General features: G+C 46.7%; 1 protein-coding gene across 1 annotated transcript in view; it reads left to right on the forward strand.

The window, feature by feature from the left end:
* The first annotated feature begins 7,205 nt into the window (after positions 1-7,205).
* ahnak (AHNAK nucleoprotein) overlaps positions 7,206-14,022 on the forward strand; it is an 81,435-nt gene continuing 74,618 nt past the window's right edge. The window contains 1 exon segment of the mRNA XM_033015172.1: positions 7,206-7,350. The gene's annotated coding sequence lies outside the window, so the exon portion shown is untranslated.

The following is a 14,022-nucleotide window of genomic DNA, read 5'->3' on the forward strand; positions in this document are numbered from 1 at the left end:
ATAGCTGGAATAAACTTCCTGAAGATTTAAGACTTGCCTCAACTTTGACCACTTTTAAAACAAGACTGAAAACTTTTATGTTTACTTTAGCTTTCAGCTAAATCTTAACTACATTGCACTTTTAGTAATGCATTTTTAATTTTGCTTTTCTTTTCTTTTAGTTCTTCTATTTTATTTCATTTTATTATTTCATTTATTGTATGACATGTTTTATGTGAAGCACTTTGAGTCTGCCTCGTGTATGAAATGTGCTATATAAATAAAGTTGCCTTGCCTTGCCTTGCCTTGGGTTCATCCACTTCATGTAAGGCCGACTAGGAAAAGGGGAGATGCAGCGAGACCTGGGTGTCATGGTACACCAGTCATTGAAAGTGGGCATGCAGGTGCAGCAGGCAGTGAAGAAAGCGAATGGTATGTTAGCTTTCATAGCAAAAGGATTTGAGTATAGGAGCAGGGAGGTTCTACTGCAGTTGTACAGGGTCTTGGTGAGACCACACCTGGAGTATTGCGTACAGTTTTGGTCTCCAAATCTGAGGAAGGACATTATTGCCATAGAGGGAGTGCAGAGAAGGTTCACCAGACTGATTCCTGGGATGTCAGGACTGTCTTATGAAGAAAGACTGGATAGACTTGGTTTATACTCTCTAGAATTTAGGAGATTGAGAGGGGATCTTATAGAAACTTACAAAATTCTTAAGGGGTTGGACAGGCTAGATGCAGGAAGATTGCTCCCGATGTTGGGGAAGTCCAGGACAAGGGGTCACAGCTTAAGGTTAAGGGGGAAATCCTTTAAAACCGAGATGAGAAGAACTTTTTTCACACAGAGAGTCGTGAATCTCTGGAACTCCCTGCCACAGAGGGTAGTCGACGCCAATTCATTGGCTATATTTAAGAGGGAGTTAGATGTGGCCCTTGTGGCTAAGGGGATCAGAGGGTATGGAGAGAAGGCAGGTACGGGATACTGAGTTGGATGATCAGCCATGATCATATTGAATGGCGGTGCAGGCTCGAAGGGCCGAATGGCCTACTCCTGCACCTAATTTCTATGTTTCTATGTTTCTATGTTCCTGCTCACGTTGAATCCCGCAATCCTTTTCTCAGCTCAGCTTAAGTGGTTAGGTCACTGCACAAGTGTCTGCTTACACCAGCTACTGAGTTCAACCCTCCTCACCGTAGGTGGGGAATTAAACTCGGCCAAACCCCAATGAACCCTGGAGTCAACGTTTCACGACATGGCCACCAGGAAGTTGTAAAAACACATCGATGGCTTCGAGGAGAATAGGCCAAACAGGAGGGAAAGTTGGACTAAAGCTTGGATGGGGAATCTTGGTCGGCATGGACGAGTTGGGCCGAAGGGCCTTTTTCCATTGCAACATAGAAAATAGGTCCGATCATCCACAGTCAGTACCCCGTTCCTGCTTTTTCCCCATATCCCTTGATTCCGTTAGCCCCAAGAGCTAAATCTGACTCTCTCTTGAAAACATCCACTGACTTGTGGCCTCCACTGCCTTCTGTGGCAGAGAATTCCAACTCTCTGGGTGAAAAGGTTTTTCCTCATCTCAGTCCAAAATGGCCGACCCCTTATTCTTAAACTGTGTGTGTGGCCCCTGGTTCTGGACTCCCCCCAACATGGGGAACATGTTTCCTGCATCTATCCATGTTGCGTGATTCTACACTATCCTTCAGGAACCTGCTCTTCTATACGTGACTCCAGACACATAGCAATGTGATTGATTGGTGGTGGGGCCTAACGGCAGCGGCTCAACTACAGTCGACCATCTTTTTTTAAATTTTTGTCTTGTTAAATGTATGTTTTGAGCTTAGTTGTTATTATTTTTTAGCTGTGTATATGTGGGGGGGGGGGGGGGGGGATGTGGGGGACGCTGTTTAATCTCTTCCCTGTACGGGGACCCCACTTTTTCCCTGTCGGGTCTCGGATGTCGTTGGGCCCGACTTTGGAGCTTCGGAAGCTCCGGCTGTAGGCCCGGTGGACGGGAACATCGGGAGCTCCAGGCCCCTGGGGGGGGAGACCACTTTTCGGAGCTCCCGCAACGGCAGCTTCTCCCGCTGAAATCGCGTGGGTTGAAAGGACACGGAGCGAGGCCTGACATCGCCCGGTGCGGGTTAGTGGCCACAGGGACTTACCATCGTCACCGGGGGCTCTAACATCAGAGCCGCAGTTCGCCTAGACACTGCAGTTAGACCGCTGGTTGGTCTGCTTGAACCGTGAGGTTTAAAGGACAGGGAGCTGGGGCCTAACATCACCCAGCGTGGCTAAATGGCCACCGGACTTGCCATCGCCCGCCGGGGGCTTTAACATCGGATCCCCAGCTCACCAAGATGCTGCAGTTGGACCGCGGGAGAAGGAACAAAGGGATGAGATAAGACTTTGCCTTCCATCACAGTGAGGAGGTGTTGGAGACACACTGTGATGGATGTTTATGTAAATCGTGTTAAGTGTGGGTCTTGGTTTTTTTTGTAATGTAAAAACTGTAGTAAATGTAATTTCGTTCAAACCTAGGTTTGAATGACAATAAATAGCATTCCATTCCATACTTAAACACCCAGCAACAAATTAAAATATGTTCCAGAGTGTTTTTATACACCTTGTTACTGAGACACTCGCTGAAACCTGTAATATTGCGAGGAGCTTCAGAGCCTGTGGAGTTGTAATGAAGAAAGTATTACTGTTCCGGCTTCCACCTCCACTTCCTGAGAAGATTACGGAGAGTCGGTATGTCAAAGAGGACTCTGTCGAACTTCTACAGGTGCACAGTAGAGAGCATGCTGACCGGTTGCATCGTGGCTTGGTTCAGCAACTTGAGCGCCCTGGAGCGGAAAAGACTACAAAAAGTAGTAAACACTGCCCAGACCATCATCGGCTCTGACCTCCCCACCATCGAGGGGATCTATCGCAGTCGCTGCCTCGAATAGGCTGGCAGCATCATCAAGGACCCACACCATCCTGGCCACACACTCATCTCTCTGCTACCATCGGGCAGAAGGTACAGGAGCCTGAAATCTGTTACATCCAGGTTCAGGAACAGCTCCTTCCCCACAGCCATCAGGCTATTAAACTCACTAACAAACAGACTCTGAACTGCACTTTCTCTGCTTATTTATGTGTATATTGAACTGAACTGTTCTGTATTTTTGCTTACAATATTCTGTTGTGCTGCAACAAGCGCAAGATAAGTGTCCTATCTGGGACACATGACAATAAATTCTCTTGACTTGACTTGGCTTGAAAATTCAGGATTCGAAAAGTGACGAAAATTCAGTACACAAGTGATGGTTTGACCTGGCTTCAATGCGTTGTTAGTTAAGCTACCTTAGCCAGAATTAAGCAACGTGTACCGATCGCTCGCTTTGTTCAGGTCAGGTCGGGGGTAGATCCTCCCGCCACGGGTACCATGTAATCCCGTGCTACCTGCCCCATGGTTGGATAGTCGGCGATTAAACCGTCTTCCCACAGCTGGTTAGCCAGGTGAGGATGGGGGCTGTGGACCCCCAGCAGGACCAAAAACAAGACCTGTCAAAGGGCGGATGAGCTCCTAGCGAGTCAACGACCATCCACTCTTCAGTAGAAGTTGCGATCACTGTCGTACACGGCATTGTAAGGAGTGATGTTAAAGCACACACACACACACACTCCAAGATCCAATACTTCCAGAGGCAGGAACTGGAGGACGGGGGATGTGTGGTGCGTCCGTCACCGTTCCCGTCAGAAACCAGCGCCACTGCGTCGCTGATGTTTTCAACGGTGATGAATGAATGAACACTGAGGGTCTTATCAAATTCCCGACCACACCTGGAGTATTGCGTACAGTTTTGGTCTCCTAATCTGAGGAAAGACATTCTTGCCATAGAGGGAGTACAGAGAAGGTTCACCAGACTGATTCCTGGGATGTCAGAACTTTCATATGAAGAAAGACTGGATAGACTCGGCTTGTGCTCGCTAGAATTCAGAAGATTGAGGGGGGATCTTATAGAAACTTACAAAATTCTTAAGGGGTTGGACAGGCTAGATGCAGGAAGATTGTTCCCGATGTTGGGGAAGTCCAGGACAAGGGGTCACACAGTTTAAGGATAAGGGGGAAATCTTTTAGGACTGAGATGAAAAAAACCGGTTGCATCGTGGCTTGGTTCGGCAACTTGAGCGCCCTGGAGCGGAAAAGACTACAAAAAGTAGTAAACACTGCCCAGTCCATCATCGGCTCTGACCTCCCCACCATCGAGGGGATCTATCGCAGTCGCTGCCTCAAAAAGGCTGGCAGCATCATCAAGGACCCACACCATCCTGGCCACACACTCATCTCTCTGCTACCATCGGGCAGAAGGTACAGGAGCCTGATAAGGGGGAAATCTTTTAGGACCGAGATGAAAAAAACAAATTTTCACCCAGAGAGAGTGGTGAATCTCTGGAATTGTCTGCCACAGAGGGTAGTTGAGGCCAGTTCATTGGCTATATTTAAGGGGGAGTTAGATGTGGCCCTTGAGGATCAGGGGGTATGGAGAGAAGGCAGGTACGGGATACTGAGTTGGATGATCAGCCATGGTCACATTGAATGGCGGTGCAGGCTCGAAGGGCCGAATGGCCTACTCCTGCACCTATTTTCTATGTTTCTATGTTTCTATGCCAAGATAGCCAGGCTCAAGCTGATAAAACCCCAACTTTAGTCAAGGGAAACAGGGCCTTCGGTTCAAGGAGTCCGCGCTGACCAGCGATGCCCGAACACGAACAGTATCCTACACACGCCAGAGTCAACATGATGACGCCAAGCCAATTAACCTACAGACCTGCACGTCTTTGGAGTGTGGGAGGAAACCGGAGAAAACCCACACAGGTCACGGGAAGAGCGTGCAACCTCCATACAGAGAGCACCCAGAGTCCAGATCGAACCTGGGTCTCCGGTGCTGTAAGGCAGCCACTCTACTGCCGCCCATCACTGCCAAGTCCTATCACCATAGACACAAAAAGCTGGGGGAACTCAGCGGGACAGGCAGCATCTCTGGAGAGAAGGGATGGGTGACGTTTCGGGTCGAGACCCTCCCGTCTGCCTCATATTTCTTTTCCCTATGTTTCCCTACACTGGCTTTCTGGATGGGGACCTACAGTCCCGTTTGTGTCAACGGGGTCGATGGTTGAAAGGGTCAAGAGCTTCAAATTCCTGGGCGTGCACGTCTCTGAAGATCTTTCCTGGTCTGAGAACACTGATGCAATTATTAAGAAAGCACATCAGCGCCTCTACTTCCTGAGAAGATTACGGAGAGTCGGTTTGTCAAGGAGGACTCTCTCTAACTTCTACAGGTGCACAGTAGAGAGCATGCTGACCGGTTGCATCATGGCTTGGTTCGGCAACTTGAGCGCCCTGGAGCGGAAAAGGACTACAAAAAGTAGTAAACACTGCCCAGTCCATCGTCGGCTCTGACCTCCCTTCCATCGAGGGGATCGATCGCAGTCGCTGCCTCAAAAAGGCTGGCAGTATCATCAAGGACCCACACCATCCTGGCCACACACTCATCTCCCCGCTAACTTCAGGTAGAAGGTACAGGAGCCTGAAGACAGCAACGTCCAGGTTCAGGAATAGCTACTTCCCCACAGCCATCAGGCTATTAAACCTGGCTCGGACAAAACTCTGAACATTAATAACCCATTATCTGTTATTTGCACTTTATCAGTTTATTTATTCATGTGTGTATATATTTATATAATGGTATATGGACACACTGATCTGTTCTGTAGTCAATGCCTACTATGTTCTGTGTGCTGAAGCAAAGCAAGAATTTCATTGTCCTATACAGGGACACATGACAATAAACTCACTTGAATCTTGACTTGACTTCTCAAGGTTCTTTACTCTCTATAGAGGCTTGACGTACAGAAGGAACTCACATTTCGGCAGCGCCTTTCATGACCTCAGTGCCCGTTACGGTTTCGATAAGCTTGGGTGAACACAACAGGAAATAATCTGCTGGGGGAACATCGCAGCTAGGACAGCATTTGGCAGGGAGAGAGGGAAGAACTGTCGATCATCCAAAATCTACTGCAGTTGTACAGGGTCTTGGTGAGACCACACCTGGAGTATTGTGTACAGTTTTGGTCTCCACATCTGAGGAAAGACATTCTTGCCATAGAGGGAGTACAGAGAAGGTTCACCAGACTGATTCCTGGGATGTCAGGACTTTCATATGAAGAAAGACTGGATAGACTCGGCTTGTACTCGCTAGAATTTAGAAGATTGAGGGGGGATCTTATAGAAACTTACAAAATTCTTAAGGGGTCGGACAGGCTAGATGCAGGAAGATTGTTCCCGATGTTGGGGAAGTCCAGAACAAGGGGTCACACAGTTTAAGGGTAAGAGGGAAGTCTTTTAGGACCGAGATGAGAAAAACATTTTTTACACAGAAAGTAGTGAGTCTGTGGAATTCTCTGCCACAGAAGGTAGTTGAGGCCACAGTTCATTGGCTATATTTAAGAGGGAGTTAGATGTGGCCTTTGTGGCTAAAGGGATCAGGGGGTATGGAGAGAAGGCAGGTACAGGATACTGAGTTGGATGATCAGCAATGATCATATTGAATGGCGGTGCCGGCTCGAAGGGTCGAATGGCCTACTCCTGAACCTATATTCTATGTTTCTATGTTCAAAAGTCTGAAGAAGGGTTTCGGCCCGAAACGTCGCCTATTTCCTTCGCTCCATAGATGCTACTGCACCCGCTGAGTTTCCCCAGCAATTTTGTGTACCTTCTATGTTTCTATGTTTCCTGCCTCTAGCGTGTCCAAGCCCTGAACAATCTTATATGTCTCAATGAGATTCCCTCTCATCCTTCTAAACTCCAGAGTGTACAAGCCACTCAGTGTACAAGTACAGGTTGTATGGTGACCACAAATTTCACTGTTCAACTGGTGCATGTGACAATAAATATCTCTGATTTTCTTCCATAGAGAGGAGGCTGCCTGCGTTGTCTCCTTTGCTCTGGGTAGAGAGACTGTAATGCGGCCTCTGATCATATTTCTAGCTCGCATGTTGATGTTGACTTGTGCCACGGCACATGACACAGCCCTGACAAATGCTGGATGTAAATTTGGATTTTCTCCCTCCCCTCCCCTCCCTCTCTCCCTCTCTCTCCCTCCCTCAACACGACACCAGTCTCCACCCCTAAAGGACACACCCGGCTGTGTACAAGAGCCCAGCCCTGCAACAGGCGAGGTTTATTACCGAGATCTGGAGACTGGAGCTACACTCGTGTGCTGCATTCACTAACGGGGCTATTTCGCATCAAGCATAGGAGTGCCCTTGGCACACAATGCGACGTCGGAGGCTTTAGCTTGCAATCGCTGCCCACCCAGGTAAAGAACACATGAGAATTACTATTTAAAACAAATAATAATACTTGCATACTTCGTTTGAAGTTTTGGCTCGGAGATTTTTTTTAAAGGGGGGACTGAAGAGTTACAAAAAGTTTATTTTTCGAGATTTCAAGTGTTTTTCCAGCTGTTTTCTTGCCTGGAAGAAAGTTTGGATGTGGGGAGTGAATTCTTCCAATACTTTTTTTTTTTTAAGTTTGACTGTCTTGTGCATGGACAAATAGTGATCAAAAACACAAGGGAAAGTTGGGCGGGTATCTCAATCCGAAGCATTTGGAGATTGTAAACAGCTCAGAAAAGTTTTTTAAAAAAAACTCATTTTTGAAAGTTGCGAAACTCCCAAAGTTTTGGAATGCCAGGAGAAATCTCAGGTGTTGGGGGATTTGGTTGTGTGGGGGAAAAAAGTGAAAAGGGAGGGGATATTGTCAAGAGTTTTAATTTTGAAGGGATTTTTATATTTGCATCGTGCAAGATATGGGTGTGGGAGAAGTAGGAGAGAGAGGGAGACAAAAATCTCTCCTCGCCCAGCCTCTGGGCAACGAGCCAGAGTCTAAACCTTGGAATTCGTGGCTGTGGTTGGAAACACTAGGTAACTTAAAGCAGACTGGAGAAGGAGGGGAGGGGAGAGGGAGAGACCTATATACATTACCATGACCTTGTGAAAGGAAGGAACGAGAGGGGGGGAGAAAAAAAAGTGACTTTAAACCTGGGCGAATTAAAAAAAAACACACACACACATTTCGAGTGGGTGTGGCGAAGTTTTCTCGTTCAATTAACATACATTTTTGCAGGAATTATCTGGAGTCGTTAGACTTGCAGAGGGTTGGCTGAGTGTTATTTGTGTAGGTTGTGTGTGTGTGTGTGTGTGGTGGGGGGGGGGGGGGTGGAGGGAGTCTTTTCCTGTGTGTGTGTGTGTGTGTGTGTCGATTGCTTCGGGTTCAAACGGGTGCAGAATCTCAGTTGTGTCTGAAACTGCAGATGTATGAAACTAACATGCTGGAGTAACTCTGGAGAGAGGGATTCTGTCTGTTTGTCTTTTTGCACAAAGTCTGCGAGCATCGCCACTTTTTATTTCACTACACATCTCGTATGTGTGTGTGTGTGTGTGTGTCGAATAGACTTGACTTGACTTGGCTTGAAATTCCTCCCCTCCTCTCTCCAGAGATGCTGCCCGTCCCGCTGAGTTACTCCAGCCTTTTTTGTTGCGTCTATCTACAAGGGCAATCGGCTTGTTGATTCACATTGCAGCCCCTAGCAGATTATGGGTTAATATACTTTTTTTTTTTTAATAAGGGGGTCTTTTGATTTTTAAAAAGTCAAAGTCTCCTTTATTGTCATTAAGACCGAAAATTTCGTTCCTTGCAGTCATAAAAAAGAACAAAAACACACAAATTTTAACATCTACCACAGTGAGTTCTTTCACCAGGCACCTCCTCACTGTGATGGAAGTCTTAAAGGTCTTTGTCTCTTCCCTCCTTGTAACAAAAAATGCATACTTTTTTTGTTGTTAAAGGGCATCAGCGCCTTGTTTAAACTCGACATTAAAAAATCAAGCAGCATACAATAGCAGCATAGACAGTTTCAGTATAGACAGCTTGCATTAAGAGCTCTTCGATGTACAAGGGCGTGTCGCTGGGCATGTGCGCCTTGCGAGCTCCGCTTGAGTAACCGTGCCAAGAGATTGTGTAACTAACTTGGGTGGAGGAGTGTGTGTGTGTGACCCACCCCAGTCCCCGATAGCTCTTTTTCACCCTGAACCAAACGTAAAAACTCTAAATAATCTGTGAAACTCGAAATAATCTGATCAGTTTTCTGATTTAAAAATGCTGCATGGGCTGGCTGAGTCTGAAGAAGTCGGTTCTCGACCAGAAACGTTGCCCATTTCCTTCGCTCCAGTTCCAATCCCTTCTCTCCATAGATGCTGCCTCGCCCGCTGAGTTTCTCCGGCATTTTTGTCTCCCATGGCTGGGGAATAAATGTGTTTCAAATAAATTTTAAAAAAATTTTAAAAATCCAAAATGCTTTTTATTAAATTGGTGACAGAATCAAGACTGCCATTTGACAGTTTACAATCAAGATTAAATTATTGTCAACTTTTATCTACAATGCACTCGATCCTGGGGAATGTTTTGGGGGGGTTGTTGTCTTGAAAAGCTTTGGGAATGGCTTCCGAGTGCCAAAGCCAACCCCTGGTGTGTCACAGTTTGAGATTATTCTTCCCCCCACTCCCCTCCGCCCCACCCCATCTCATCCCAATCTGGGCTGTGGAAGAGTTACTGGTAAAGCGTTAAACATGCGAACCCCCTCACAGTGAGCAATGCAAAACGAGCTGCTGCTTTGGGTGCGGCTATGTGCAGAGTAACTCTGTCGAGTGCGTTTTGTTCTTGTTAACCTTTTCCATTCTGACTGGGGTTGGGCTGGGCTGGGTGGAATTGCAACGAAGGCTCTTGATGCTAGGTGGTCCATTCTTGCTCGTTCGGTGGGCAACCTACAACCTGCCTCTCCTCGCTGCTCACCTCTCGCCCCCCAATTATTTTTCGATGGCAGTGATTGAGGCATTGGCTGGTCCATATTTTAAAATGGGCACAGAGGGTCGGTGGAATAAGGCATGGCGCAAGACCAATGTAGACTCAATTCGAAACTCACTCCGACATGTTCTTCCCTCCCCACCCCAAATGTTTTTTTAAAAAAAAGACTTCTATAACTGGCACAGTAGTGGTAGAAGGTGCCGCAGACAAGACTGAAGTATAGAAGTGTGAAAACGAACGCACACACACCTCCAGATTGAGGGGCAGTTTCTTCCCGGCTGTTATCAGGCAACTGAACCACCCACAACCAGAGAGCGGTCCTGAACTAACATCTACCTCATTGGTGACCCTCTGGACTATCCTCGATCGGACTTTGCTGGCTTTACCTTGCACTAAACGTCATTCCCTTATCACCTATCTGTCAACGGCTTGATTGTAATCATGAATCATCTTTCCGCTGACTGGGTGGCACGCAATAAAAGCTTTTCACTGTAGCTCTGTACACGTGACCTTAAACTAAAACTTTAAGGTCTGTGCCCCTCGGTGTAGTGTGGATATAGGGTGGCAGAGAGGACAATGCATCTGGTCACTAGAGTCCTTTTGGCCAACGTGTTTGTGCAGAGATGTGAGGTGAGGCCCGTAACATACAGAAGCATAGAAGGATATGTGCAGGAGTAGGCCATTCGGCCCTTCATGCGAGTGCTAACATTCAATATGATCATGGCTGATCATCTAAAATCAGTACCCTATTCCTGCTTTTTCCCCATATCCCTTGATTCCTTTAGCCCTAAGAGCTAAATCTAACCCCCTCTTGTATACTCTAGAATTTAGAAGGATGAGAGGGAATCTTAGACATAGAAACATAGAAATTAGGTGCAGGAGTAGGCCATTCGGCCCTTCGAGCCTGCACCGCCATTCAATATGATCATGGCTGATCATCCAACTTAGTATCCCGTACCTGCCTTCTCTCCATACCCTCTGATCCCCTTAGCCACAAGGGCCACATCTAACTCCCTCTTAAATATAGCTAATGAACTGGCCTCGACTACCCTCTGTGGCAGGGAGTTCCAGAGATTCACCACTCTGTGTGAAAAAAGTTCTTCTCATCTCGGTTTTAAAGGATTTCCCCCTTATCCTTAAGCTGTGACCCCTTGTCCTGGACTTCCCCAACATCGGGAGCAATCTTCCTGCATCTAGCCTGTCCAACCCCTTAAGAATTTTGTAAGTTTCTATAAGATCCCCTCTCAATCTCCTAAATTCTAGAGAGTATAAACCAAGTCTATCCAGTCTTTCTTCATAAGACAGTCCTGACATCCCAGGAATCAGTCTGGTGAACCTTCTCTGCACTCCCTCTATGGCAATAATGTCCTTCCTCAGATTAGGAGACCAAAACTGTACGCAATACTCCAGGTGTGGTCTCACCAAAGCCCTGTACAACTGCAGTAGAACCTCCCTGCTCCTATACTCAAATCCTTTTGCTATGAATGCTAACATACCATTCGCTTTCTTCACTGCCTGCTACACCTGCATGCCTACTTTCAATGACTGGTGTACCATGACAGCCAGGTCTCGTTGCATCTCCCCTTTGCCCAATTGGCCACCATTCAGATAACTTGCGGCCTAGTTAAACTAATCCCTGCCTGCTCGTGCTTCACATGCCTCCATAGCCATGCGCCAATCTCCAAGCCTCTTGAATGCGGAGGAGGAACAGGGAGTCTGAAAAGGCTGATCTGTTCTTGCAAACGTTCGAGATTTCAAAATTAATTGGGGATTGAGTCGCCTGAATCTGTTGTGAACTGGCTGGTGTCTGGAAGTCCTGTTCAACCGCATTCTAATGTGTCTGTGCCTGCGTTAAATCGCGCTGAGGGGCAAGGGATCCACGAGTCAAACCGAACCTGCACAACTCCAACCACTCTTTGATGACTGTGCGCAAGGAACAGTCTTATCCCAGATGAAACAGAGAAACATCGCAAATAGGTGCAGGAGTAGGCCCTTCGACCCTGATCATCCAGAATCAGTACCCCGTTCCTGCCTTCTTCCCATATCCCTTGATTCCGTTAGCCCTAAGAGCTCTATCTAAAGGGCATGTCCCACTTGGCAATTTTTTTTGGCGACTGCTGGCATCATTGACTGACGTTTCAAGTTACCGAGAAATTCGTGGCGTGGTGACGTTTAGACGCGCGGCGTTTTTTCAAGTGGCGCACCATTTTCTCTATCGCCGCTGGAGTTTGAAATGTTCAAAATCTTTTGGCGACACTGATATGTAGTCGCCGAAAAAAATCAGCAAGTGTGACGGGCCCTTAACTTTTAAAAAACATCCAGTGAATTGGCCTCCACTGCCTTCTGTGGCAGAGCAATCCGCAGATTCACAACTCTCTGGATGGAAAAGCTTTTCCTCATCTCAGTCCTAAATGGCCGACCCCTTATTCTTAAACTGTGTGTGATTTCCCCTGGTTCTGGACTCGCCCCCAACATCGGGAACATTTGTCTTGCACCTAGCCCGTCCAATCCTTTAAGAATTTTCGGTAGACAAAAGTGCTGGAGAAACTCAGCGGGTGCTGCAGCATCTATGGAGCGAAGGAAATAGGCGACGTTTTGGGCCGAAACCCGAAAGAATTTTATATGTTTCTGTCAGAATCAATTTCAATCGTAATTCAGCATTGAACCTCATCTTCCAGCATCAGGGCCCTCAGACTGAAGAAGGGTCTCGACCCGAAACGTCACCCATTCCTTCCATCCAGAGATGCTGCCTGACCCGCTGAGTTACCCGATGAGAAAAACATTTTCCACACAGAGAGTGGTGAATCTGTGGAATTCTCTGCCACAGAAGGTAGTTGAGGCCACAGTTCATTGGCTATATTTAAGAGGGAGTTAGATGTGGCCCTTGTGGCTAAAGGGATCAGGGGGTATGGAGAGAAGGCAGGTACAGGATACTGAGTTGGATGATCAGCCATGATCGTATTGAATGGCGGTGCAGGCTCGAAGGGCCGAATGGCCTACTCCTGCACCTATTTGCTATGTTTCTATGTTACTCCAGCATTTTGTGTCTATCTTCGGTGTAAACCAGCATCTGCAGTTCCTTCCTACGCATGAGATATCGGTTAGTGCATAAAAGGAGTCACAACAAAATGTCACCTTTGGATTACGCACCTTGTAGGAACAAGTCAGTTCATTTTCTATTTTTATATCATAGATTTTGCTTTTGGTTTCTTTATAAACCCTGACATCCAGAAACAAGTCTATCAAATTGCCTTTTATTATAATCGCAATGCCAGGTCAAAGATGTGCCTCTGTTGGTCCCGATAGAGTAACAATAGCATTATATATTTACATAGATACCATCAACTACAAGTCGAGCGATAGGACGTTATTTTGGAAAATATTACAAATATGTGTCCGCTGATATAAATCTTTAAATGTAAATACATTCGGCGTTGCAAACACCCTTTAAGTACCATTTTTGTTCAAGAAAGAACTGCAGATGCTGGAAAAATCGAAGGTAGACAAAAGATGCTGGAGAAACTCAGCGGGTGAGGCAGCATCTATGGAGTGAAGGAATAGGCGACGTTTCGGGTCAAGACTTGCATATGAAGATAGACTCGGCTTGTACTCTCTAGAATTTAGAAGATTGAGGGGGGGATCTTATAGAAACGTACAAAATTCTTAAGGGGTTGGACAGGCTAGATGCAGGAAGATTGTTCCCGATGTCGGGGAAGTCCAGGACAAGGGGTCACAGTTTAAGGATTTTTAGGACCGAGATGAAAAAATCTTTTTTTACACAGAGTGGTGAATCTGTGGAATTCTCTGCCACAGAAGGTAGTTAAGGCCACAGTTCATTGGCTATATTTAAGAGGGAGTTAGATGTGGCCCTTGTGGCTAAAGGGATCAGGGGGTATGGAGAGAAGGCAGGTACAGGATACTGAGTTGGATGATCATATTGAATGGCGGTGCAGGCTCGAAGGGCTGAATGGCCTCCTCCTGCACCTATTTTCTATGTTTCTATGCTGCCTCATTTGGCATTTGGGGTCGGGTCCCGAAATGTCGCCTATTCCTTCTCTCCATAGACGCTGCCTCACCCGCTGAGTTTCTCCAGCATTTTTTGTCTACCTTTAAGTACCCTTGTTGG

The sequence above is a fragment of the Amblyraja radiata genome, chromosome 45, assembly GCF_010909765.2.
Source record: "Amblyraja radiata isolate CabotCenter1 chromosome 45, sAmbRad1.1.pri, whole genome shotgun sequence".
NCBI lineage: Eukaryota > Metazoa > Chordata > Chondrichthyes > Rajiformes > Rajidae > Amblyraja > Amblyraja radiata.